This window comes from Quercus robur, chromosome 3 (genome assembly GCF_932294415.1).
Source record: "Quercus robur chromosome 3, dhQueRobu3.1, whole genome shotgun sequence".
Lineage (NCBI taxonomy): Eukaryota > Viridiplantae > Streptophyta > Magnoliopsida > Fagales > Fagaceae > Quercus > Quercus robur.
In genome coordinates, this window is record NC_065536.1 from 26,147,942 (window position 1) to 26,175,414 (window position 27,473).

Below are 27,473 nucleotides of genomic sequence, written 5' to 3' on the forward strand. Positions count from 1 at the left end.
ATGTTGAGCTAAACATATAACTTGGATATAAATTTAATAACTATATACCCACTTTTAACTCAATGCATATATGGTATATATGTATTAGTAGTAATCTCGAAACGGTATATCAATATAAACTGGTATCAAAATATTTCATTTTTTTGAATAAATTGAAATACCTTCCAGTATGGTATTGACTCCCTTGGTAGTAGGTCGTGTAGTTAGGAGAATTTATTGGAGTTGCCACGTTTTGCTTTGCTAGTGGTTGAAGTTTTTAACTTTTTATATTTTGCTTTTTATTTTAAAGAAAATAATTGATTCTTATATTCCTAGTGGGCCACGTTGTAGACAACATATCATCCGTTCGTCACTTTAAAAAAATAATAATGCAATCATAATTTTATAAGTGCCACGTTGCAGACATGCAACACAATTACACAAATACCATTATATATATAAATAAATAAATAAATAAATAAATATATATATATATATATATATATTTATTCTAATTATTATATTATTAGATATTATCACAAGTTTAACTAATCAACATAAAAAATACTAGGATTCAATATTTCTTAAAGTTATGATATAGAAAAAACATTAGAAAGATAGATCTCTTTGTTTCTATAGAGGAATAATAGATCTCTATATTTGATTGCACTATTTTATTTAATTTTTTTAATGTTTGTACTAATTTAATATAATTATTTATATTTTAAATAATTATTAAATTAATTATGACATCATCACGGTTCGACTCCGTTCAACTTTGGTTCGACCTCAAAAATCTTGATCCTTTCCCTTTTATGATTCAATGAACTATTCGGGTTTCAAATATTTATCGGGTGGCGCACCTTTTCACGTGAGAATTTGTTATTGCCACGCTACCTACTTTTACATGTGAATTGTTCCTATTATGGACATACTCAAAGTTGTCAAAATGATTATCATACTCATAGGTTTATTTCAACCTGACACTTCGCTTGTCCCATGTTTGAGCCTCGCTCGAGCGAGATTGTCAAACTCTGTTTTCTTGTTCCTATTCGAACCAGGAATTCTACTGGGTCTTTTGCCCTATTTTTAAGCCTATGGAAATCATGGTTTGCACAATTTTTGCTCAAGGAAAAGGCTGCCACACCTTATGCAATTGTGTGAATACGTTACGCATTTTTTCCTTGTGCTCAAAAACTGAAAAACTTTTTTCTTTGTCCAATCATCTTATTAAACCAAAAAAACTTTTGTTAGGTTCATATTTGTTGAGGGAAATAATGAATATATTTTTTAGTCTTATTGTGTCTATGATGCGTATTTTAAAGTCCAAGATGAAGACCCAATATTAGTTGAAGAAATGAAAGTTTCTAGAATCTCGACACCAAAGTCGACACTCCCTCAATCGATTGAGACAAGCTCGATTGAAATCGATTGATTGAGAATCTAGAAATCAATTTGTGTTGTGATGCATTTTATTTTAAGTTGGTTATAAAAGTGCCTTTTTGTAACCCTAATTTGAGAGCCTATATAAGGGCTCACTATGCATGCATTTTCATAAGATTGTAGAGCAAATACCATAACGTTTTAGAGAGAAAACCCTAACTTCCACCTATCTAACCTGTGAGTTCAAAAGTAAATAGACAATCATCATCCATGGTGTTGTTATTGTTATAGTAAAGATTAAGATTGAAGTCATAGAACCATTTCAATTTTTTAGCGAAGATCAAACTTTCAAGGTTGTCCTTAGAGTTCGAAGCGGGAAGTTCATGAGAATGAATTCAGAATAGAAGAGTCTATTATAATTTAACATGGTATTAGTGCCAACGGGGAGATAAAGAGTTTTTTTTAGCACACAGTATGTCAAACTCTTCAAACTTCTCCTAGACCATGTCAAACTCTTCCAGCTCTTCTCAATTCTATCCAAATCAATGAATATCCTTACCCAGTGACCCAAAATGTTACTAATTTTGTGTCAATCCATTTGTCATCCACAAATTTCCTTCTTCAGAAAACACAAATGCTCAACATTCTTGAGAGATATGATCTTTAGGGATTCATTAATGGTGAAACGAAACCCCCACCTCAACTCATCACTAACAATGAGTCTGAATCTTAACCAAACCCTTTGTTCGTGAAGTAGTGTAGGTCTGATTGCCTTGTAAAAGGATGGATTACGACCACTCTTTCAGAAGAATTTCTTGGCATTGTTGCAGGCCTAAATACTACAGCCGAGACCTGGAATGCATTGGTACATGCTTTTACCCGAGTCTTTTCAATCGGAGTCTTGCACTCAAGCGACGACTCACCTCCATCACTCGAGGAACTGATACCTTTAGATTCAAAACTACTTGTGATGAGCTTGCAGCCATAGGCAAGTCAATACCACACCACAAGAAGGCATGGTAGCTTCTTAATGGTCTCAGCAAGGAATATGAGGTCTTCACTACCATTACTCTTAGACCTCCAGTTCCACCATATTCTAAGGTAGTCACACTCCTAGAAAGCTATGCTGAATGGCATAAACTTGACACTCAATAAGATCCTCCAATGGTGTTCTATGGTCGAAAAACCAACAAGCCTAAAAAGAATCAAAGGAATCAAACATCCTTCAATTCCAAAGGTCATGGTTTTGTCCAAGAAAATCTATCTTGAACTAAAGCTTCCACCCTTCCATCACGAAGTCAGCATGCAAATCCTCATTCTTCTTGTTATAAAAATGCCAATAAATATGAGGTCATCATCTGTCAGATTTGTAACAAAAGGAATCATACTGCCATAATTTTTTTTTTTTAAATCTTTTTAATCATTCATTCACTGCGGATAATATACCACAAGCATTACTTTGTAGCCATGACCATCGCTAACCCCAAGACCCGGCCTAGCACCCAAGCACTAGAGCCACAAACTATATGACTGGTAATCAGGTAATCTTCACTCTTTGGCTTCTTGTCTTGGCATTGATGGTGTAATGGTGAGAAATGGTGAAACTTTGATAATTACACATATTGGTCAAACGACAATTGGTACAGGTGATTCTTCTATCAAACTCAATGATTTCTTATTAGTTCTAGATATTAAAAAAGCCCTTCTCTCTATTTGCAAGTTAACCACTGATTACCCTCTCACTGTTGAGTTTGATGGCCTTGGTTTTGTGATAAAAGATAGGATCACACATTAGAGAGTGGCGAGAGGAAGGGAACGGAAAAAGGGTCTATATAATTTTGATGAAAAGATCAACAAGCGCTGCATTTGATGGAGATCCAACAACTTTTTTCTCAAATCAATTTTGACAAGTCAAAAAAGATTGTTGGCATCAGCGTTTAGGTCATCCACATCATCAAATCCTTAAATCTTTTGCACTCTAAAAAATTTACCTCTTTTCATTCTCATTTTAAATCTTTTGAAGTTAATTTGTACAAGTTGTCAAATGGAAAAAGTCAGATGGTCACTCCACAAATATAAGTGCTTGTGGGATATGAGGGGTAAGGGTCGGGGTTCAAGTCTCCAAGAAGGAGCTTTACACACATATACATTTATATTAGACTAGAATAGAATTTCTATCTTATATAATATATATATATATATATATATATATATATAATTATCCCTTTTTATAAGATTCATTGCAATTTATGGGTACCAACCTTAATCACATCTAGAGAAAAATTTTGGTATTATGCAATTTTTGTTGATGACTTCACCAACTTTACATGGTTCTTTCCAATGCAAAACAAGTCAGATCTACTTGTTTGCTTTGATCAATTTCACAAATATGTTAGTTTTTAATTCGTGTTTCAAAGTTATGAAGGGTATGAATTTGCAGCTCGAGAATTCATTGAATATTTGGAAAACAAAGGAATCCATCATCAATCTATTTGCCCTATGAAACCAGAACAGAATGGAAAAGCTGAAAGAAAACACTGAAGCATCACTGAATTGGGGTTAACCATGATGTTCCATACCAGACTACCACCATGTTTTTGGGTGGATTATTTTTCCACAACTGTCTTTTTGTTGAACCAGTGAGACAAGGGTCGAAATTAGGATTTTCTGCTTTGATATTACGCTAAAATGTTGAAAATCTCACATGTTGAGCCTCACTTATTAAAAGGAATTTTAGGCTCACACATGAGGGGGAGTATTAGAATTATTCACAATTTTCTAACAGCTTAAAATTTTAGGATAATCGGTAATTTAACAGAGTCCAACTATGTTAGAGCTACGTAGGGTCACATGACTCACATGACTAAGACACTACTAGATAGGGCTGTCCAACCCACCTGGCCACCAGCCCAACCCGCCCGTACCCGACCAGCGTTCACTCAATCTGATTGCTGCAGCGGTCGGCCGCGGGTCCCGAGCTCCAAAACCCGACCCCGGCAGGTCGGTTTCGAGTCCCCTCGTTCAAAACTCATGAAACCCGACCCGCCTGAAGACATCAAATTCTGACGAATTCTCCAACGATTCCAACGAGTTTTCAGCTTGATTTGGCAGATTTTGGCAACCAAAACAATCAGATCCGGCATAGATACACCAGATCCGGCGATTCTTGGCATGATTTGGGGGAAAAATCATCGGATTGGATGAAATCCTTACCGGATCTTAGCCGAATCGAGCGAGATCTCGCCGATTTCGGCCGTTTTTCTGTGTTTTCCGTCGGGTTTTGGCCTCACCCGAAACTAATGCCACCCACCGGCAAACCGATCCGTGAAACCCGACCCACTTAACGGGTCGGTGGCGGGTTGAGAATCTGCCCACCTGATCTCTTACGGGTTGTTTGCTGGTTGGGCACAAACCCAACCCGCCAGACCCATGGACAACCCTACTACTAGATATAGAAATTTGGAACATACTGATGTTTCAATTGTAAGCAAATTTGTTCTTTTGGTTTAAGATCCTCCAAGTAGTTTTCTCTTAGATTTTTTTCCTTGATTTTTTCACTTTGTCATCATATTGTTGTGTTCTTTATTTACTGCTTTAATTGTAGAATTATAAATTTTGTGGTAATAAAATGGTAAAAATTTAATTATATAGTTGGTTAAATTGATTAATTCTATTATAAAATCAACATTGGAATAAAAATTTTCTAAGACTTCCAAGTGAGGTTCACTACCGAAAAATTTTCAAGAAGGTTTCTTGGAGTGCCTAAGGTTTTGATTCATGTGGACGAAGAGTTAATGGAAAAAATCTGATTAGAGAGATTCGAGAGGTTTTGGGGCTATTGTAGTAAGAATGCTAGGGGGAAATTTGTAGAAACTATAGCAAAGAATCTAGTTGTTCAAAGATTTTGTTAAGTACTACTGTAACTACTTGTATTGTATTGATTTTTTTTCTATGGGATTGGGTCCTTGTATTGAGTTTTGCATGGAAGAAATTCTTCTTGTTGTCCACTTTCATACCACATCTTGTGTCTTTGGTTGTTTGCATTTAATATGTTGCTTTTAGAATTGGTCTTTGATTACTGTAATTGGTTTTTTTATCTGTATTGATTACTTTAAAACCAACGTAATTGATCAATAAATCTATAAGTCCACAATATTTTCACATTAATTTCACCAAAATCATAGGTAGTAAGCTACTATTGATAGATAAAAAAGTGATATCTAGGTTGTGGGTAATCATTTCAGAGTCTCTATCAATAAGCTAAGCTCATAAATTTTTTTTTTTTTTTTTTTTGGGATATTGCTGGAAAAGAAATGCCAGTTATTTGAGAGATATTTCTAGATAATTTTATAATGATCAAATTTAGATTCAATTTTGGTTCTATTATGAAAAATGTGTGATGATAATAATGAGATCTAATGGATTGGTCAAATCTGGATGACTATTGCTGGTAAAAGGAAGATACATAAGATGGAGTTCTAGGCACTTGGGAGGATAACACATTGATTTAGCAAAAAAAGAAAAAGAAAAAAAAAAGAGGATAACACAAATTGGATGAGGAAGGTCTAGTTACGAGGGCAAAAGGAAGATACATAAGATGGAGTTCTAGGCACTTGGGAGGATAACACATTGATTTGGCAAAAAAAGAAAAAAAAAAAAAAAAAAAAAAAAGAGAGGATAACACACATTGGATGAGGAAGGTCTAGTTACTAGGGCAAAAGTTGGTGGGTTGAGGAATATTTTCTTTTAGAAAATATTGTCTTTTACCCTACATTTTGCACCTATATAAACCATGCTTTGCACGATTTTCCTTCAAGAAAAAGGCTACCAGGCTCTATGCCATTTTGAGAATACCTAGCGCTTAAACTGAAAACCTTATTCTTTGTTCGTCTCGTGCTTAAACTGATATTTATAGAGTTTTGGCAATAATAAATAAAATTTTAAGTCTTGTTGAGTCTATGCTGTGTATTTTCAAGTCCAAGAAGAATACTCAATATCTGTTGATGAAATGGAAGTTTCTAGAATCTCAACAACAAACTCAACACTCCTCAATGAATCATGATAGGTTCAACAGAAGTCAATCGATAGAGAATCTAGAAATTAGTTTTTGCTATGACATAATTTTAAGGTGCCTTTTAGTAACCCTAATTTGAGAGCCCATATAAAAGTCTATTATGCATGAATCTTCATAAGATTGTAGAGGTAAGTACCCTAAAGCTTCAGTGATAAAACCCTAGCCTCTGCCTATCTAACTTGTGAGTTCAAAAGTAAATAGAGAATCGTCTTCCATTGTTTTGTTATTGTTACCATACAAATCAAGGTTGAAGTCATAGAGTCATCCCAATGTTACTGCTAGATCAAAATTTCAAGGTAATTTATTGGAGTCAAGAACGGGAAGTTCGTGAGAAGGAATTCAAAATAGAAGAGACCAACTGAATTTAATCTACGTATGGTCACATGAGTAAGTCACTAATAGAGGTAGCAATTTGGAACGTGTGTAGGTTTCAATTGTAAGAATTTTGATTCTATTAGTGAATTTGTTCTTGTGGTTTAGGAACCCGGTAGTGGTCTTCTGTTGGACTGTTTTTCCTTCAGTTTTTCACTTTGTCACCATACTGTTGCATTCTTTATTAACCACTCTACTACTTTAATTGGCAACTCATAAATTTATGGTAAGTAAATGGTAATAATTGAATTATGTAATTGGTTAAATTGTCAAGCTGATTAATCATGTTGTAAAATCAATAATGGGATCTAAATTTTCTAACACTTCCAAAGTGAGATTCACTATAGAAAAATTTTCAAGAAGGTTCCTTTGAATGCCGAAGTGTCTGATTCTTTTGAATGGAGAGTTCATGGAGAAAATTCAATTAGAGAGGTTTTGGGGCTATTGTGGTAAGAATGCAAGCGGGAAATTTATAGATATTATAGCAGAAAGTCTAGTTGCACAAAGATTTAGTAAGTATAATATTGTAACTAATTTTCCTATAGTATTTTTTCTACGGGATTGGGTCCTTGAAGGCTTGAAGTGAGTTTTCCATTGAAGAAATTCTTCTTAGGTTGTCCACTTTGTTACCAAATCTTGTGTCTTGGGTTGTTTTCTTTTAGTATATTGCTTTTAGATTAAGTACTTGAGTACTATGGTTGGTTTGTTTATTTGTATTGAATACTAGTACTTTAAAACCAGTTTGATTGATCAACAAATCTATAAATTCTAATGTAAAAACATAAGAGCATCAACAAGTTTTTTTAGTAGTATTAGCGCATGGGTACACTCTATAAGGGTTTAGTTTCTTGAGTTTGATCCTTGATCCCCGTTGGCATGAATATCCTTATGTTTTTACAAGAGTAGTCCTTAATTATTCCAATGCCTGTTGGAGGGTTTGTATAAGAGTATTCCTTAATTATCAAAATAATGAGAATATGGCATTTGTTGCAATGAAATATAGAGAATTTCTCAAAGTTAGGAAGGTTAAGTAGAAGAACAAACCCCTAGACCTACTAGACAACCCAATAATGAAGCAATTGTAGACACCTCATTTGGCACTAGCTAATAATCTTTAGTCGCCAGCCCCAATGAGGAGCTTGACATATGTCAACTAAGGATAATTAAAGTATTCAAAATAGTCCATAGGTAATCACAACAAACAAGAATGATGCTAAAAAGGACTTTTCCTCACACTTTTACCAATATTTGTTGCCCCAAAGCAAAATTTTTTAATGAGGACTTTCCCATTAGAAATTATACATTCAGGACTTCAAAATGAACACAAATGTTGCATAATTTGGATTTACAATGAGTAAGTATTGGCCGTTTCAAGTTGTGCAGATGTACTATTAGGATATTAGGGTTCTAGGTGAAGCTAAATATGTAAGCTCAAAGTTACGTATGCAAGATCAGAGCTGCGTTTGCAGCTACACCTCAGCAGTCTTAGAGTTCCATATATAGGCCCTAAAATGCTTAAATCTTGGTGGGGGTGCTCCCAAACCTCTAGGGAGCTCTACAACCCTTTAAATGGTCTTTAAAATCCTAGTTTTCACATATAAATATCCACCTTATGCCTTAATTACAAATCACTTAAATAGAGAATTTATTTTTGCAATCATAAACTAAAATTTTGTTGTATGCACTCAGATGTCAGTTAAAATCTTCAAATTAGATCCATAAGCAAGGTAATTTTCTATTTTGTGATTTTCTACTTTGCTAGGAACAATCTAAATGATTCAAATTTTGATGTTAGATTAAGTATTCTTATTTGATTTGGTTGATGTCATGATCTTAGTTTCCTAATGTTAATTTGACCATGATCTAGTTTTTGTTTATTTTTTAGTGTTATATTCATATTCTTTATGAAATTATGTATTTAAATTTTGGGGTGAGATAAATCTAGAAATCTAAAATTCTAGTTTTTGTGTAAGGATGCATAGGTATCATTAAGACTACGTACACAAGATTTCAATCCCAACACACAAGATCGAGTATGCGTACACAACTCAAATCCAAATTAGGTAGAATTTATAATAAAAAAAATTAGTTCAAAATTTTTTAAAAGCTTTTTCATTTTCCACTGTTTTATTAGGAAACAAACATAAAAATATGCACACTAAAACCTAGAAATTCAAACCCGCAAAAAGCAAAACAACAAAATTAAGAAAATTTCAATGGCCTGAATAAAATTACAAAACCTATTTGTTTGCCTTTTGTGCAAATGAGTTGGGCTTGAAATGAGTAGCAGTAGCTATTTGAGCAAATAAACGTTAGTTTATTACTTGCGTTAGTACTAGATAAACTCTCTCTAAGCCACAAAGATCAGCACAAGCAAGCATGTCACATAAACTCTCTCTCTCTCTCTCTCTCTCTCTCTCTCTCTCTTGGTAATTTTGCTTATGTTTGAGAAAATGGGAGGGGTATTGGTTTGTCTTTTCTGTAAGTATTTTGACCCGATCTTCATCAATGATTTATTCTCTCTCTCTCTCTCTCTCTCTCTCTCTCTCAGTTTGTCTTTTCTGTAAGTATTTTGACCTGATCTTCATCAATGATTTATTCTCTCTCTCTCTCTCTCTCTCTCAAACAATTCTACCAATTTGGGTTTTTTGTGTGTGTTTTTTTTCCAAGAAAATTTATAGGCTTCAAGGTTAAGGTTTGTTTTGCTAGAGATTGGTTTTGCAGGAGATCCAAGTTTGAGAAGTCGTAGCTGCAAGTGCAACCTCACCCATCTAGGTTTGAAACATTTTGCATGTTTTTGCTATTTATTTTTGCATGTTTGTTTTCCAAAAAAAAAAAGAATGAAACCGAAAAAAATATACTGATTTATAATTTTCAAGCCAACCAAACATCTTCTTTAGGCTTCATTGAGAGTTAAGGGAATGGAATGTATTTAAGTAAAGGAAACAAATGGAATGGAATGTATTTAATTTTATATAATTAGATTTTAATGTTTTTTTTTTCAAATGTTTTCTGACATCGCTTTTTTTTATTATTAAAATGTTGACATGGATTTTTTTGTTCTGCCAAATAATTTTATAATATTATTTTAATTGACATGTCAGTTTCATGCCTGCCAGTAGTGCAATTCCATTATCACGTAAACTATTTCTGTTTGTAAGATGACGGTAAGGACTAAATTGAAAACGATTTTGAATTTTAGGATAATAGGGACTCAAAAATTGTGGAGATCAATATGGAAAATTATCCAAAATATAGGAACCAAAAAATATATATATTTTTCCCTTAATTATAATATATTTCTTTTGTCAACATTGCTATGGTAGGGTTAGATTTAATTTATTTTTTGAATAAAATCTTATATATATATATATATAAAAGATAGAAATTTCACTCTAGTCTAATCTAAGTGTATATGTGTGTAAAACTTCTTTCTGTAAACTTGAACCTCAAGTGCGCGGTGGTCTAAAATCTTTCTTTTAATGTGCAACTTGATTTTGGCAATTCTATATTTAATGATTGATTTGAATTCATTCTATTTTTCTTTTATGAGTTTAAAGATAATTCTCTTTTTCATGATGTGTTGTTAATATGTTTACTTATGTGTTTTGTTTCGTGCAATACGTGTGATACTGTGATTAGGGTTAGTAATTATGGCTCTTATAATAATATTCTTAATTAAATATGGCCTATCATCACGATAAGTGTAGGCTGGCACATGGGCCAAGCGGTCTTAAGTGCCGAATATCTTCTCAAGTCGCATTCTAAATCCTGACCCAATTTTTGGAGCATATACCAATACAAAAGGGGCCCAATTTGGTTTCTGAAACTAAACCAAGTGATTATACTCAACCCTCTGCTTCTTAGGTCCACTCGACTTAGGGTTTACTCCTAAGGAAAAATTGTGGTCTTAGGATGGTGCACTCGCAGCAACGATAAAAGTTAGACTACGACGTGTTGTTATGCCATAATAAAATAGGTACTTTATAAACGGAGCCCAACCCATTTTATTTTCTTTTTCACACTAACATATTTTATACCCCATGTAATCTTGGATGGAGGTGAGTGAGTGACCTTAAACTCCACTAGAGCTTTAACTTTTTGTAACTCACCCCCACCAATTCACAACATGTGCCATTGCTCGTAATGGATTCTAAGTACGACAACGAGTTGACCTTTCAATCTGTTAAGAGTCCATTTAGGCTTAGGTTGGAGAATGAGCTCCCTAGTTGTGAATAACCATTTCAAGAAGGAAGAAAATGAGACTCAATTAGGTGTTAACCTTACCCACACGTCAATATGCTTAGAACCTACACATGTAGGACTAAATCAATTGTATGTCAGTTTGCATTTTTGCATTATTTGTTGGGCCCACAAGATAAGTCAACCTCTAAAAAATTCTTTTTAAGTTTCCAAATTTTTCCCAAAAAAAGAATAATTTTCCAAAATATTTTTTTTCTAATTTTTTTTTAAGTTTTCAAAATCTTAATTTTTCAAATAAAAATTTCAAAGAAGTTTTGAAAAAGGAAAAAAAAAAGTGTAGCTTTCAAAAAAATTTTAACCTTTGGCAAGGTTTTCAATTAAAAAATTTCAAGTCTTTTGAATAAATTCTCAAGAGTTTTTGAAACAGAAGAGAGAAAATAATGAGTATTTCTGCAAATAACTATTTCTAAAAATTCAAATAGAGTTTTTTCAAAAAAAGTCTCGTCCAAAATAAAATTACAAAGAAGATTTCCAAGTGGAATTTTCAAAAAGGAAAAAAAAAAAAAAAAAAAAAAAAAACTTTGAAGTTTTTTAATAAGTTATAAAGAATTTCTAGGGGTTGACTAATTCTATTGATCCAATTTGTTTGATGTTTTTAAGCATTTCCATTGTTGTGTCCTGGAGCCTTAGGCCCACCATTAGCTTGTCTAAGGGCATTATGTCCATCATTATCTTAGGGCCTTAGGCCCATAATTGTTCTCTAATCTCTATTTGAACATAAGACCCATCTTAGTCTGGTCTAAAGGCCTTCGGTTTATCATTATTGTTTGTTCTAGGGGAATTAATGCCTAATCCTTGTCTACCTAGGCCTATCCTTGTTCTCTGTTTGGGCCTTGGGCTCATCCTTAGCATTGTCTTGGGGAAGTAAGTTCATCCTTAACTTATCTAGGCTTTAAGCTTTCCTTGTTATTTGTTTGGGGCCTTAGACCCATGTCCATGTATTCTTGGGTTGTTAATTTGTCATGTTCTTTGTCTACACCCTAGGACCACTCTAGCTTGTCTAAGGGCATGAGGCCCGTATCTCTGCTAAGGTGTATTCATTATATTTCTATCTTATTAGAGGCATTTAGCCCAATTTCATCCTTCATGTATAAGTTGTAAACTTCTTCCTTCTTGGGTCTTAGGTCCATAGTATCTCTACTTAGAATTTAAGCCCACCAATTGTGGTGTCATCCAGTTTCATCCTTTAGGACCTCATCTTTCTTGAGTCTTGGCTAAACCGTGAATTCTCATTCTAGGGGACGTGGTTAAATGGGAACTAAATTTGAATTTATTGTTTATAATATAATGAATTGGCTCCCATAAGGATAAATTTCTCTTGTTCGTAACCCACCATCAAACCTAAAAATGCTATTTCACGACCCACTTGGTCCTGAACCTTAAATATTCTTAATGAACTTAATATACTTAGAGCGCGTTTGGATTCGGCTGAAAAAAACTGTGTTTGCGTTTTGTCTGTTTTTTTTTTTTTTTTTTTTTTCACGCGTTTTGGAGCGTTTTGGGTGTTGCGGCTACTGTTCATGCACTGTTCAATGAACAGTAGCCGCAAACTTTGACTTTTCAAATTTTTTTGGACCAATCACAGCACATCGTGTACTGTTCACAGACCCACAAATTTCACTTTTCAGCAACTTTTTCATTAAAAATGGGTCTCACGATACTATTCACACATTTAAAAATTATTTCGCTACAGTGTTTTTCAGTTTCAGTTTTCAGTTTTCAGCTGTATCCAAACGGACCCTTAAAAGAAACTCCTCTTTATTTTTCAAAACCCACCACATATCATATGCTTTCTCTAGATCAATGAAAATCATACGAAGGTCTTTGACCTCTATATTTTTCCATTTTGCTTCTAAGCAATCATTTAGGCTTACTATTTGATCCATAAACTTATTTTTATGCATAAGTTTAAACTAAAAAAACATCAATTTTAAATATTTGATTGATGAAAAACCTATTGAGTTTTGATCTTTTGGAAATTTTGCTAGCATGGATGATATAAAAAGAAAATATAATCTAATAGTGAACTAATCAAATTTACATCAAATAAAAAGATATTATGTAAAGTTCTAACCAAACTGTCATTTTTTTTAAAATCCCCCCCCCCTCGGGCGCCAATCCCTATAAATGACAAATCCAATGGTTCCAAAAGGTAGTTGTCCAAAAGTTTGCTCAAAAAAATTTTAACAATAACAGATTTTCCCAAGGTTTTTTTTTTTTTTTTTTTTTTTTTTTATCAAATTAGCATGATTTCGCCAAGAATTTTGTTATCTAGCAGGAAAACCAAACATAATAGTTTTGCAACATCTCAAGTTTCAAATACTTGATTTTGATCATTGAACTCAAACCATAAGGTTTTGAGAGAGAAAACCCAAATCTCCACCTATCTACTTGTAGTTTTGAAATAGAAGAAACAAATTTTGTCTCTAAGGATTACATACCAAGAATTGTCTCTAACATCAAATCTACATCAATCAAGTTGTTGTAGTATTAGACACAGATTGAGTATACATGCATTAAAGAGATTCACGAGTAGAAGATTCTAATTGGCTTTAAGTTGCGTGTGAGAGCTTCCACTGTGGATAGCAATACTAAGATTGAGTATATTCTTGTATTGTAATAACTTCCATTTTTTTTTTTTTTAATAAGTAATAAGGATTCGTTGAAAACGAAAAGAGAGAGACACCCAAGTACAAAAGAAGTATACAGGGGAGTACAAATCAATTACATAGATTACATAAAACAAGAAAATCCAAAAAAGAAGAAAAATAACGGTTTCTCCAAACTGAGAACCATTCCAGTAAGGTTCTGAAAACAAGAAGCTTAAGATCAGGCATAGAACGCTCATTGTCTTCAAAACACTTACTATTTCTTTCCTTCCAAATACACCACATCAAACAATAAGGGACAACCATCCATAAATCTCCATTGCGATGGCGACCAAAACAACCTTGCCAGCAAGCAAAAAGCTCAACAACAGACAAGGGCATAACCCAACAAACTCCCAATAAACCAAAAACCATATCCCACAACTCCAAAGCAACCGGACAATGAAGGAATAAATGGTCGATGGTTTCACTGTTACACTTGCACATATAACACCAATCCAAAATGCAAACCTTTCTTTTCCTTAAATTGTCAATTGTTAGACATTTCCCCAAGGCAGTGATCCAAACAAAGAAAGTCACTCTAGAGGGAATCTTCTGCTTCCAAATGCTTTTCCAAGGGAAAAATTGATCATTGTGGCTAACTAGGAGATGGTAGTACGCACTAACTAAAAACCCCTTACTCTTACAAGGAAGCCAACATCCCTCGTCCTCCCCAGTCCCCCTTACGGGAGTGCTATAAATGGTAATAATGAAGCTCCAGAAGGCTTCCAATTCCCGATTATGAACATCCCTACAAAAAAGAATCTCCCAATGAAGGACTCCATTGGAGTACCTCATTAGATCAGCCACACTCGAATCTTTGTTGCAACAAATCCTATATAAATCAGGATAGCAGTCAGCAAGAGGGGATGATCCACACCATCTATCTAGCCAAAACCGCACTTTTGATCCATCTCTAATTTCATACAGAAAAAACCGAGATAAAGAGGGCCACCCTCTTCTAATATTTTTCCACAAACTAACTTCATGAGGACCAGAGAAAGGGCTAGAACACCAACCACCCCAATCACAACCATACTTTGCCTCTATCGCTTGACGCCATAGAGCATCACTTTCTTGCCCAAATCTCCATAACCACTTCCCTAATAAAGCTACATTGAAGGTTCTCAGGTTCCTAATCCCCAGACCACCTGAGGAGAGAGGAGTACAAACTGTAGACCAATTAACAAGATGAAATTTGGGCTATCTCCTAGGCCTCCCCATAGAAAGTCCCTCTAAAGTCTTGCAATTCAGTTGGCCACTGAAGCAGGAATAGGGAATAAAGAAAGAAAATAAGTAGGAAGGTTAGAGAGAGTGCTTTTAATTAAAGTAACTCTATCTCCCTTGGATAAATATAACTTTTTCCAACTTGCTAATTTTCTTTCCATCTTCTCAAGAATTGGATTTCAAATTGTCTTGTCCTTGTATTTTGCCCCCAGAGGAAGACCCAAATATTTCATTGGAAGAGACCCTTGCTTACAGCCTAAAACAACCACCAAAAGATCAAAGTTTTGAACTGCCCCTACAGCCACCAATTCAGACTTACCCAAATTTACCTTCAAGCCGAACACAGTCTCAAACGAAATAAGCACCATACAGAGAATCAACAGTTGGTCAATATTAGCATCACAAAAAACTAGAGTATCTTCAGCGAAAAGGAGATGGGAAATCACTAAAGATCTTCCGGCAGAATCACCTACATGAAAACCTAACAAACGACCTTCATGGACGGCCTTATCCAACATTCTGCCAATGGCTTCCATAACCAACACAAATAACAAAGGTGACAAAGGATCACCTTGCCGCAACCTCCTTGAACTCCCAAAAAACCCATGGGGAGAAACATTAATAAGGATAGAATAACGAACCGTTGATAAACAAAATGAAATCCATCGCCTCCACTTATCCTAAAAACCACAACGTTCAAGCAAGAGGGAAAGAAACCCCCAATTCACATGATCAAATGCTTTCTCTATGTCCAATTTACATAACAACCCTGGATGACCAGATTTCAATCTATTATCAAGACATTCATTAGCAATAAGGACGAAATCAAGGATTTGACTATTTAGAACAAAGGCATTCTGAGGAGCTGAAATGATGTCTTCTAAAACCATACGAAGCCGCATAGCCAAAACTTTAGCAAGAATTTTATAAACCCCCCCAACAAGGCTGATAGGCCAAAAGTCCTTTACTTCCACTGAAGCGGATTTTTTAGGGATGAGAGCAATGAAAGTTGCATTCAAGCTTTTTTCAAACTAGCCTGTAACATGGAAATGGTGGAACATAGCCATGATATCTGATTTGAGAATCCCCCAGCAAGCTTGAAAGAAAGCTATCGGGAAACCATCTGGGCCAAGAGATTTATCCCCATTAAACTCCTTGATGACTTCATAAATCTCAACTTCCTCAAAAGGTCTCTCTAACCATTCCACATTATCATCGGAAATCCTTAGGAAATCCAACACATCGGGGAAAGGCCGCTGCTCTGAATATAAATTCATGTAGAATTGTTCAATATGGTCAGCAATCCTATCTTGGTTGGAAGACAAAGCCCCATCAATCATAAGATTTTCAATAGAATTATTTCTTCTATTAGAATTGGCCATCCTATGAAAAAACCTCGTATTGGAGTCTCCCTCCTTTAAGAACAACACTCTGGACTTTTGCCTCCAGCTAATCTCCTCTAACAAGGCTGACTTCTCAAGATCAGCACGAAGGGATGCTTTTTCCAATTTTTCCTCCTCAAAAAGAGGTTGATTGTCCTCTTTAACATCCAAAGCATTCAACTTACTCCATAAATGCTGCTTCTTGGCTGAGATGTTGCCAAAATCAGATTCCTTCCATTGCTTTAGATCCAAATTTAGAGCAGTCAACTTCTTAGCAAGAATGAAACTAGGAGTCCCTTGGAAGTGGTAATTCTCCCACCAAGACTTCACTTTGTCTAAAAACCCCTCCGCCTTCAACCACATATTCTCAAAACGAAAAGGAATGCGCCCTCTTCGATGACTCCCACTCTCCAAAAGAATTGGAAAGTGATCAGATAACACTCTAGTTTCTGGGAGAAATGTGTGAAATATTCTACCAAAAACCGGAGAGAAGAGAAATCGATCTAATCTAGAAGCTGAGGTAGAGTTAGACCATGTGTAAAGACCTCCCTCCAAAGGATTATCCATTAGCCCATGAAGAGAAATAAAATCTGAGAAATCATACATGCAACGAGTAAATCTCCCCGCTCCTAACCTCCCCGAAGGGAAGCGGATAACATTAAAATCACCTCCCAAACACCAAGGAAAATTCCACCAACTGTTCAAGCCTGCCAATTCCTTCCACATAAATTGACGCTTGCTGTTCAAATTTGGGTCATCGATACCTGTGAAAGCCCACTCAAATTGGTCACTGACATTTTTGAACCTACAAGAAATTGAAAAATGCCCCACTGCTTCCTTTGTCTTTTCAACCACTCTTCTGTCCCACATGAGCAGAATTCCACCAGAAGCACCCTCTAAATCCAAATATAACTAATCTATATAAGGACAACTACATATACTTCTAACAAGTCCTCTTGTAACCCATTCCAGTTTTGTCTCTTGCAAACAAACAATATCAGCCCTCCAGGTACGTAATAAATTACGAATCTCGAGCCATTTTCCCTTATCATTCAAATCTCTAACATTCCAGGATAAAATCTTCAAATTCATTGGGAAATAATAAAAGCACTTTCCTTACCATTACCAATGCGCCTTGTTGAAGTCGAACCATAATTGACAGAGCTAAATAAACCCCTCAATTCCCTTATTCCTTTCCTCGCTGAGCTCTTTACGGTTTGTTCAATTTTTTCCTTAAAAGCCCTCTGCTGTAACTCAGATTCAACAGCCAACAAAAAATTGGTTGCTGGCTCTTCCAAACCTTTGAGGGATGTCCCAAGAAAGTCACCGAACCCACTAAATTTTTCCTGAAACCATTCTGAGTAATTGTCCTTACCCAGCAAATTCTTCGCAACCGGAGTCACTTGCCCATCACCATTAACCATAGGCAAAGAGTAGGCCAGTGGTTCAACAGTTAAAGGAAGCGAAGGAACAGTACACTGAAAAGCATCCTCGGAGCAGATATCTGAAACCCAGTCCTCCACAACCACATCATCCCCATTTTCCTGTTCTGATATTATCTCCTTAGAATCCAATGACACCCCCGGTACCATTGCCAGCTGATTCGAAACATCCACTCCGCCAACTACCTCTCCCGATGGCAAAGAAATTTGAAACGGGACTTCCAACCTCCTCTCGACCCGTAGCTCAAGAACCCACTGCTCAGAATTCCCCCATTTCTTGATGACATTGTCTGAATGCTCATGGATGATCCGTTGGATGTCACGTTGCAAGGCCACATCACCTTCAAAACAAAGAGACTCATCCACGGAAGCATCGGAGCACAAAGACCCAGCCATGGAAGCATCAGAGACGTTGACCACTGAGAGAAGCTTCTCGGTGCATGTCGGAACCAAGTGTGCCGAAGTTAATTCAACCTCGGACTTATCGCTACCCATCAGAGAAGCACTTGTAGATGCCGAAGTGATTGGGTGAGAGGGAGGAACTTGCGAGGAATGCTTGGAATGAGGGTGGGTCAGATTATAATTGTTGAGAAGAATAGTAGGCTGGGAAGGTTTGGGCTGCCACTTAAAAAGAGATTTATGATTGGGGTTCTTAATGTTTGTTGGGCTTAGGGGGTGGGTTTGGAACCTGGCCTAATTCCTCCTCAAAAGCCTTGGGCCAGCTAATCCCCCCCTTACCTTTAGGCCCACTCTCTTTTCGGCCCTTTTCATTAACCTCAGACCACACAATATCCCAACTCCCATATTGCCTACGCTCTAAACGCATAAAAATATCCAAAGTCAACTCAGATGTTACATCGTTGCTTTCAATACCATTTTATAGTTGACAAAATCATCGCCTCTGGTTGCTCCCTCTGTCCCGGGATACAATCCTTGCAGGTATCACGGTTATTAAGGCTGCGATTTGACAAGAGCCTATCCTTGCAGGTATCACGATTTTTGAGGTTGAAATCTCTTGGTTTTGAATTTTGAACTAAGACAGATTTATTTTTTCCTACATCTCCTCCGCCTCCACTGTATTTCCGATTCCCCGCCACCGCCGACGCAAAGGATTTTGAGGCATCTCTACTGGAAAGACCTAAGATTGCTTGCTTGGGAGCTAGTGACTCCGGGTCAATCGCCTTTCTCAGGTGAAGAGCAAAACCTCTCCAGCCACTCCCCGACTTCCCTTCTGGCACCACAATAGAACCCTTGCGGCGACCATGAATGAGTTCAGAAATTACAAAGAAAGAGCCGTAAGAGTTGGAACCCAATTGAAGAATAAAACATTTGTCACCCTCACGGAAGGATTTCGCAAACTGACCATGAGAATATCCAGCGATCAGATCTTCCACAATGAACAGCAATCTCTTTGCACATCCTTTTCCCATAAAAATTGATTTTAAAGAATCTCTACCTCTCTCATAAATACGAAGCTGGTAAAACATACCACCTTCCTCAACTGAAAACTCAAAGGTTTTTGATTCAACAAAGAAGAACACAGAGCCTCCCATATTGAAAAAGAAAACAACAGAGGAAGCACACAAAAAAAACACACAAGAAAAAGAGAACAGAAGAAAAAAATTTATGGCTAATTCGAGGTAGCCAGGCCTCAAACCCTCTGATCTTCCGAGCTAAGAATCACTCAGTTTTTTGTCACAAAAACAGAGCATAACAGATACAAGGCAAAAGTCCACAATGCATGCAACATCAGTCTACCCAGCTAATGGTGAATTATATGATTTACAGTTAGATCTGTATGATTCAGTAGACGGCTTGAATACAAACCAAATAAGAGCAAGTGAGTTCACATAAAATGAGGATGGGGAGGATGAAAAAAAAAAAAATTCCTCACCACTGAAGTGCTCTCACTCTTTCTTGATTGCTCACTGCCACCAATAAATCCAGAAGCCCGCCTAGAATAATAATAATAATAATAATAATACTGTAATATAAAATTTTATTAAAAAAAAAGGACGGACCAGAAAATTGGTAATATACAACTATTATTCCAACTCCAGCCTGTTGCTTGGTATAAATATTTCAGTTATCATCTGATATTTTCTGCCTTCAAATAAAGAATTAGGCTACACAATGGCACAAGCGTCTAATAACTTCCATTCTACTCTGTCAATTCTTCAATTTGGTGGTGACCTATAAAAAAAACTCATGAGGTTTTTCCTGTCAAGGTTTGCCCCTCGTAACCAAATCCTTATTTCTAACTTTATTTTCCACTATAATTTATTTTTGTAATATGATTTTTATCATCACATGTTATATTGGATTATTGCATAACTCGATAAATAAACAATTTGAGTAATTGGTTAAAATCAACTGGGTTCTAAATTTATCAAAATTATCAATATATATATACACGCACAATTTGAATTTCTCTTGATTGTCATATTAATATCCTAAACCAGCCCTCCAAATGAAAATTCTCAATGGTGTCCCTTGTCATACAAATCGATTAAATCAAATTGTTGTAAGATCAAGACACTCAACAAAGCCCCACATACATTGGTGAAGTTGATGAATAAAATGAAGACGCTCTTCATAGTGGGTGGAGAGAAGAAAGCTCGAGGATTCCATACAGCTAGGGATGGCAAAACTTGGTTGACAATATGTACATAGTCTAACCTGACCCGAAGGGTACAAATTTTACCCAACCAATTAGGGAATTCGGGGATCAAGACAGGTTTTTCTTATGCCTCAAGCCTAATGAATAGGGAACAGGAATTACCTGAAGTTGATCTATATGCTTTTCTTTTTAAACAATTTTTCCCAAAAAAATATAAACGAAAAACCAAAAAACTTAGAAACTTAATTTATGTTTTGCTTGACTCTATCTCTCTTTCTCTCTCTCTTTTCCATAACATTGCCATGAAGCATGTCATCATCGCTGTCCACTACAACACTAAAATTCGTGAAGCCTAACGAATGTTTAACACTAAAAACACTACTCTTTGAGATTCACTCACTCTCACACCATTGGTTTACTACTCAATCTCAATCTAAAGGTATGATCTCTCAATCTCTCTGTTCGTTTTATTGCATTAAGATTTAACATTATCTTATAATTGAATGAAAAAAAAAAAATCACATAGATTGGGAGCTATTTGATGTGAAATATTGGGTTAAACAAGTGATCTAATTAAGAGAGAGAGAGAGAGAGAGAGAGAGAGAAGTGAATATAGGTTGGTTTAGTTGTTGTGTTACCTTTTTGGGTTTTTGGAATATGTGAGGTTTTTTTTTGTGAAGTGGGTTTGCTTCAATTCTCTCAAATTAAAAAAAAAAAAAAAAAAAAAATTAAACTAGAACGTGTCGGATCCGGGTACTCGCTGGGGCAGATTCAGTAGAAAGTCGAGTTGGGTGGTAGGAGAGGTAAGGAGTGGGTATCGGGATCGGGTTGTGTTTGAAACTACTCTACCCAAATCCACGCCATGACCACTCTTATGTGTAAGGCTGTCTGTCTCTCCTCTCTTGATCGCTCTACTTTCAATCTCTCCTCTCTTAATCTCTCTACTCTTTAGTGCAGATCCGTGATTACTATAGTCATTGCAACATTGCCAACTTGCTTTCATCATTAATTTGCCTCCATGGCGGACTAAATTTGCCCCCATCATTGACATCACCATTTCCAATTCTCTCTCTCTCTCTCTCTCTCTCTCGGGTTCGTTTTCTCTAGCTTTCGTCATTCAATCTCAGCGTCTTTGGATTGTGGTTGTGCTATTCATCTCTCTCTATTTATGTCTGTGTTCTTTGGATTTGTGGTTTATTGCTCTTTGGGTTATTAAAATATATGTTCTTCTAACTTTAGAGTTCATTGTCTGATCATTGTATTTCGGTCAAAATCGAAGTTGATTGTCATCCACCTAAGCTTGATCTAACTCAACCCATGGTTATATGTGGTTGGAGGTGGGTCTGGAACTTCTCCAACCAATCTAATTAATCAGTTGGTTGTAGGTTGTGCAAAAATCCAAACTTGTGGACACCCCTACCCACTTGATACAACCAATATCAAATTTTAAGAAAAGTGAGAGCATAAGAACAAGGAAACAATCTACACTTTTTAAAGATACAATTCACCGAATCATCGCTTATTAGTTAGTATTACCATTAATTCTGAGAGATGATTCTCATAATGCCTTAGAAACAAGGATCACAATTCTTGCTTCCATTCTTCTTTTTTCATCTCAAAGCCTTTTTCTTTATGGGTGGTATAAAGAAAAGTATAGCAAGAATCAAATCAAGCAACAAATGAGAAAAAGTAAATATAGAAGGTCGTACATACCTTCTCTTTAGGAGACCAAATTATCAATGAAGTAGGAACAGGTTGTTTTCCGCTACCTCCACTCGGACTGCTGAGCAACTGAACAAATGACAGTCAATATGGTGAATAAACATGAAGGACGGAAAATTTCTAATTCTTTGGAGACCACATTTTACAAGGCAGAAGCCATTTCCTGTTGGATTTTTTTTTCCAACTCCTTCCATCACACATAATAAATATAAATAAAAATCTCAAATCTAACAAAATTTTAAATAAATATAAATTTAGAAAAAACCAAACAAAGTACCTCTCTCCTTCGTGCCACAAGTTTGCAAGTTCTTTTTCACGTTTTCTGCACCCTCTTGTCTTAGCAATGTGAAGAATTTTAGCCTTCAAAGTGAACAGTTGGAAGTGTCCAGCTCTTTCTTTTCTTTTCTTTTTTTGAGAGAAATGGAGCAAAAGAAAAACCAAGCTGAAGAACAACTCTCAACTAAAATTAAGATGAAGCTTCTTTAAAATATATATATACTATATATATATATACAAGATGAAAAGGTTTTTTTCTTTTTGTGGGAATTATATAAGATGAAAAGTAGTAAGTACGAAGAATCTGACTTTTTAAATTTTTTTTTTTTTTTTTAAGAAGTAGAGAAAAATAAAATAAGAGGACGAAAACACAAAAACTGCAGCAAAATCTTAATTCGTAATGTTTTCTTTCAGCGGGGATCGCTTTTGTCAAATTTTGCCCTTGAATTATTTCACATTCTTCCAAAGTGGTAGGGGCCACATTTTGATTGATTGTTGTCTTCTTATGTCAGTCATAATTTCCCATGTGCTGTTGTCCGATAATGTTACTTACTTTTTGAATTATTTCACATTTTTCCAAAGTGGTAGGAGCCACGTTTTGATTGATTGAATTGATGACAGATTAAATGAACCAGAGGCACATTTCTGAAAAGCCTCATTAATTTAAGATCCATAGACAAGAACTTTTTGGATAGGGGCAAAAATAGTCCACCACTAAAAAAACTAATTAGGTAGAGGCGTATTTTAGGCATTCTCCTATCGAAATGGTAGAACCAAGAATGGCTCATTTCTATATTCTGAATATAAAACACTATGAACCATGCATCCTCCATTTTACTCCCAGAACTGTAAAATTGAGGATCAACTTTGCTTGAAAATCTTTTTCTTTTTGGTGTCTCCCTAGAGGGATGGACTGAGCATTGTTTTGATTGTACACTTACGTGGGATATTTGAGTCTGGTCACTAGTCTCTAGGTTGTGGGTAATGATTTCAGAGTCTATCAACTAAGCTAAGCTCATAATTTTTTTGTTGTTGTTGTTGTTGTTTTTTTTTTTTTTTTTTTTTAATGAAATCGCTGGGAAAGAAATGCCAATTATTTGAGAGATATTTTTGGACAATTTTCTAATGATCAAATTTAGATTAAATTTTGGTTCTATCACGAAAAATGGGCGATGATAATAATGAGATTTGATGGGCTAGTCAAATTTGGATAACTGTTGCTGGTAAAAGGAAGATACATAAGATGGAGTTCTAGGCACCTGGGAGGATAACACATTGATTAAGCAAAGAGAGAGAGAGAGAGAGGATAACACACATTGGATGAGGAAGGTCTAGTTACTAGGGCAAAAGTTGGTGGGTTGAGGAATATTTTCTGGCACTTGAAATCTATTTGAAAAGGCCGCATTAAGATGCATTGGACATGTCATAAATAAGATAGGTGTAATGAGTTTATTTAGTAAAAATATGTCAAGCCTATAAATGAATTTAGGCTTAACTTGTTGTATATCAAGCCTTATAACTCACGAGCTTGTTCAAGAACAATTTTTTTTTTCTTAAGCGTAATTGGTTTATTAAACAAGCATCAAACTTAGTCTCAAACTTGATTTATTTATAAACAAACAAACATAAACGAATTTTTTATTGAAACAAAAGTTGCTTATAAACAGGATCAATAATTTTTTTTTAATATCTCTCTCTCTCTCTCTCTCTCTCTCTCTCTCTCTCTCTCTCTCTCTCTCTCTCTCTCTCTCTCAAGTTAGATTTCTCTATTCTTTGTCATTCAATCATAGTTCTTTGTATTGTGGTTGTGCAATTTCATCTCCTCATTTCTATTTGTGTTCTTTGGATTTATGGTGTACTACTCTTTGGGCTTATAAATATGTTTTTCAGACTTCAGAGTTTAATGTTTGATCTCTATATTTCAGTTGAAATCGAAGCCAACTATTTTCTGCTCAAGCCTAATCCAACTCAACCCATGGTTATTTATAGTTCGCAGCAGGTCTAGAACTTCTCCACCCGATCTGATCGAGTTAGTTGCAGGTTGGACACAAGCCTAACCCGAACCAACCTGTGGACACACCTGCCTACGTGATATGACCAATATCTTATTTTAAGAAAAGTGAGAGTGAAAGAACAAGAGACAGTCTACACTTATTAAAGATTCAATTCATTAGAACATTGCTTATTACTTTTAATTTCGACATAGATGATTATAGTAATGCTTTTCGAATAAGGATCACGATTCTTGCTTCCATTCTCTTTTTTCGTCTTAAGCCTTTTTCTTTATGGGAAGTATAGGCAGAAGAAAACCAAACAAGGTACCAATCATTACAAGCAAAGTATAGCATGTTGGGAATATAGACGAATTCCCAGATCTGAGATATGCGAAAAATAAATAGAAAAATAACATACATACAAGGCAATAACATACATACATTCTCTTTTTTCGTCTTAAGCCTTTTTCTTTATGGGAAGTATAGGCAGAAGAAAACCAAACAAGGTACCAATCATTACAAGCAAAGTATAGCATGTTGGGAATATAGACGAATTCCCAGATCTGAGATATGCGAAAAATAAATAGAAAAATAACATACATACAAGGCAATCACACGAACACGAGAATTTACATGTTTTAGCGATTTGCTTACACTCACGGAATTGCAATATTTTCACTATTTTAAAGAAAAATACTAAATGTGGTAGTATAGTTTTTCTCTTTCAAAATAAGACAACCAACTCTAAAAAAATTTCTCCCATTAAAATCATAACACTTCTATATCAGAATTGGATCTAAATCCAGAGCAAACACAAATTAAACTCCACATAGACCAATATAGTAAGAATAGAATAAAGCTAAAAATGAGAAAAAGAAATTATAAAAGGTCGTACGTACCTCGGATTATAATTTATCAATGATGCAGGAACAGGTTGTTTTCCGCTACCTCCACTCGGACTGCAGAGCAACTGAACAAAGGACGGTCAATTTGGTGAATGAGAGTAAACGCGATGGGCAGAAAATATGTACTGTAACTTAGAGACTTTGTTAGGGTCCTAGCTCCTAGGAGACCACATTTCATTGCTTTTTTTTTTTTTTTTTTCCCTCTCTCCTTCCATCACTCACGTAATAAATAAAAATAAAAATCCCCAAATCAAAGAAACTTTTAAATAAAGAAACTAAACAAAGTACCTCTCTCCTTCTTGCCACAAGTTTGCGAGTTGTGTTTTCACTTTTTCTGCACCCTTTACTTACCAATGTGAATAAAACCTTCAAAGTGAAAAGTTGGAAGCGTCTAGATTTTTTTTTGGTTTTTTTTTTTTTTTTTTTTTTTTTTGAGAAATGGAGCAACAGTAACTGAGACGATGAGAGCACAAAAGCTGCGACGAAAAATATTTTTGAAAAAAGTAAATTGAGGAAATGACAAATCGCAGAGGAAGTAAGATGAAACCTTTTTTTTTTTTTTTTTTTGAAGAAATAAGATGCAAAGTAGGAACTAGGAAGTAAGAAACATATCACTCTTTCTTTTTTTCGTTGAAGTAGAGAAAAACAAAACGAGAGGACGACAACACACAAACTATAGCAAAAATTTGATTCAAAGGAAAACTGAAAACGAAGAGAGGATGCAATCTCTTTCAACTGGATTTCATTTCAATGATATTGAATTTCTTTTTTCTGATACTTCCGCCTTAAACTGCAAAAAAACGTTTACTCACACAGATCAAACTAATGCAATACTTATGGCCACATGCGAATGAAAACGGACAGACACTCGAAAGGATTCCGAAAATGACGAAGACACGATGTAAACTGATATGTGTTGTGAATTCAAGCATGCGAGGATGTATCTCTCATACAGTTATATGGAATAATGGAAACAAATTGCAACCACAGTGACAGATCAAAACCCATATACTCACAGATCGAAACCCACACTACAAAAAGAGAATATTTTCATCATCATTGTTTTTTGAACAGTATCTTCACTTTTGGCAAAGTTAAAAGTTGGTAGACAACAGCATCATTGTTTGATGGATGGCTCAAGAGCGAAAGCAATTTTACAATTCCCTTTACTATTTTTTTTTGCCGGATGACTCAAAAAGAGAGAGTAATTTTACAATCCCTTATACCATTTTTTATTATTATTGTATATTATATGTACCTATAATTTTTTTTTTTTTTATTACATACGTTTTGTCACATTACAATTGTGGTAAAATAAAGAGCAATACTACATAGAGTTATTCTAGCATCATAACATTTATCAAAGGTTGTGTTTAAAATTATTGTTGTTGTAGAACTTATTCTATGATCACAACCTTTACAACACCCTTTCCTATAATTATCTTATATGATAAATTGTGTATAATTGCCTTTTAATTTCAAATAGACTCACCATTTTTTCTCTATATCATCCACAATTAACCACATTGGATGTTTGTGAGAAATAGAGATAAAGGTTATGTTCATAGAATTATTGTTGTTGTAATAGTTATTATAGTCTTTAAATGAAAGCAATGGACTCACCAGTAAAGATAAATAAAATAAAATATTTATAATCACCACCCGTCATACCTTGTCAAATATGATAGCAGGTAAAGATTATGATAAGATTATTAAAAATAAATAAAAGAGATAAAGATAGCGATCAAAATACAATAGTTTATATAAAAGTAAATTCTCTTTAAAAAAGTTAAAAAGTTGGTAGACGAAATAACATCATTGTTTGATGGGTGACTTAGATAGTAGTGCTACTATATACACAATAATTTTCATAATAATTAAATTAGTAAAAAAAAAATAGTTCTTATTTGGATCCACCATGGATATCATGACTTTTTTTATATACCGCTAATAACTTGTCACATCAACATATGTTAAACTTCTTGTCATCTTTTTTGTTTTTATAGACTCTCTCTAACTCAAAATAGTATATGCCCCTTATCCACGACCATTTAACTAGTTTAATTTAATTATAGTTAAATATGGACACTCTCCATTTCACTTGGAAACAAAGAGGATCCTCATATACTAAGAAATTGGTAGGCAAAGGTTCAAGTATTGAATGATGAATGAGTGACTCAAAATAT

General features: G+C 35.0%; 1 protein-coding gene and 1 long non-coding RNA gene across 5 annotated transcripts in view; both read right to left on the minus strand.

The window, feature by feature from the left end:
* LOC126717618 (uncharacterized) overlaps nucleotides 1-27,473 on the minus strand; it is a 139,883-nt gene that overhangs the window by 66,203 nt on the left and 46,207 nt on the right. The gene's annotated exons all lie outside the window — the stretch shown is intronic.
* LOC126717621 (uncharacterized) lies at nucleotides 6,112-26,392 on the minus strand. 3 transcript variants are annotated; one of them, XR_007652673.1, is made up of 5 exons: nucleotides 25,576-26,392; nucleotides 25,282-25,352; nucleotides 22,390-22,572; nucleotides 22,104-22,181; nucleotides 6,112-6,258 (listed from the first exon to the last, which is right to left on the minus strand). It is a non-coding gene; the product is annotated as an uncharacterized LOC126717621 (long non-coding RNA). The 3 variants fall into 3 exon arrangements; XR_007652675.1 differs by lacking the exon at nucleotides 6,112-6,258 and adding an exon at nucleotides 19,802-19,963 and having other exon boundaries at nucleotides 22,104-22,170; XR_007652674.1 differs by lacking the exon at nucleotides 6,112-6,258 and adding an exon at nucleotides 19,811-19,963.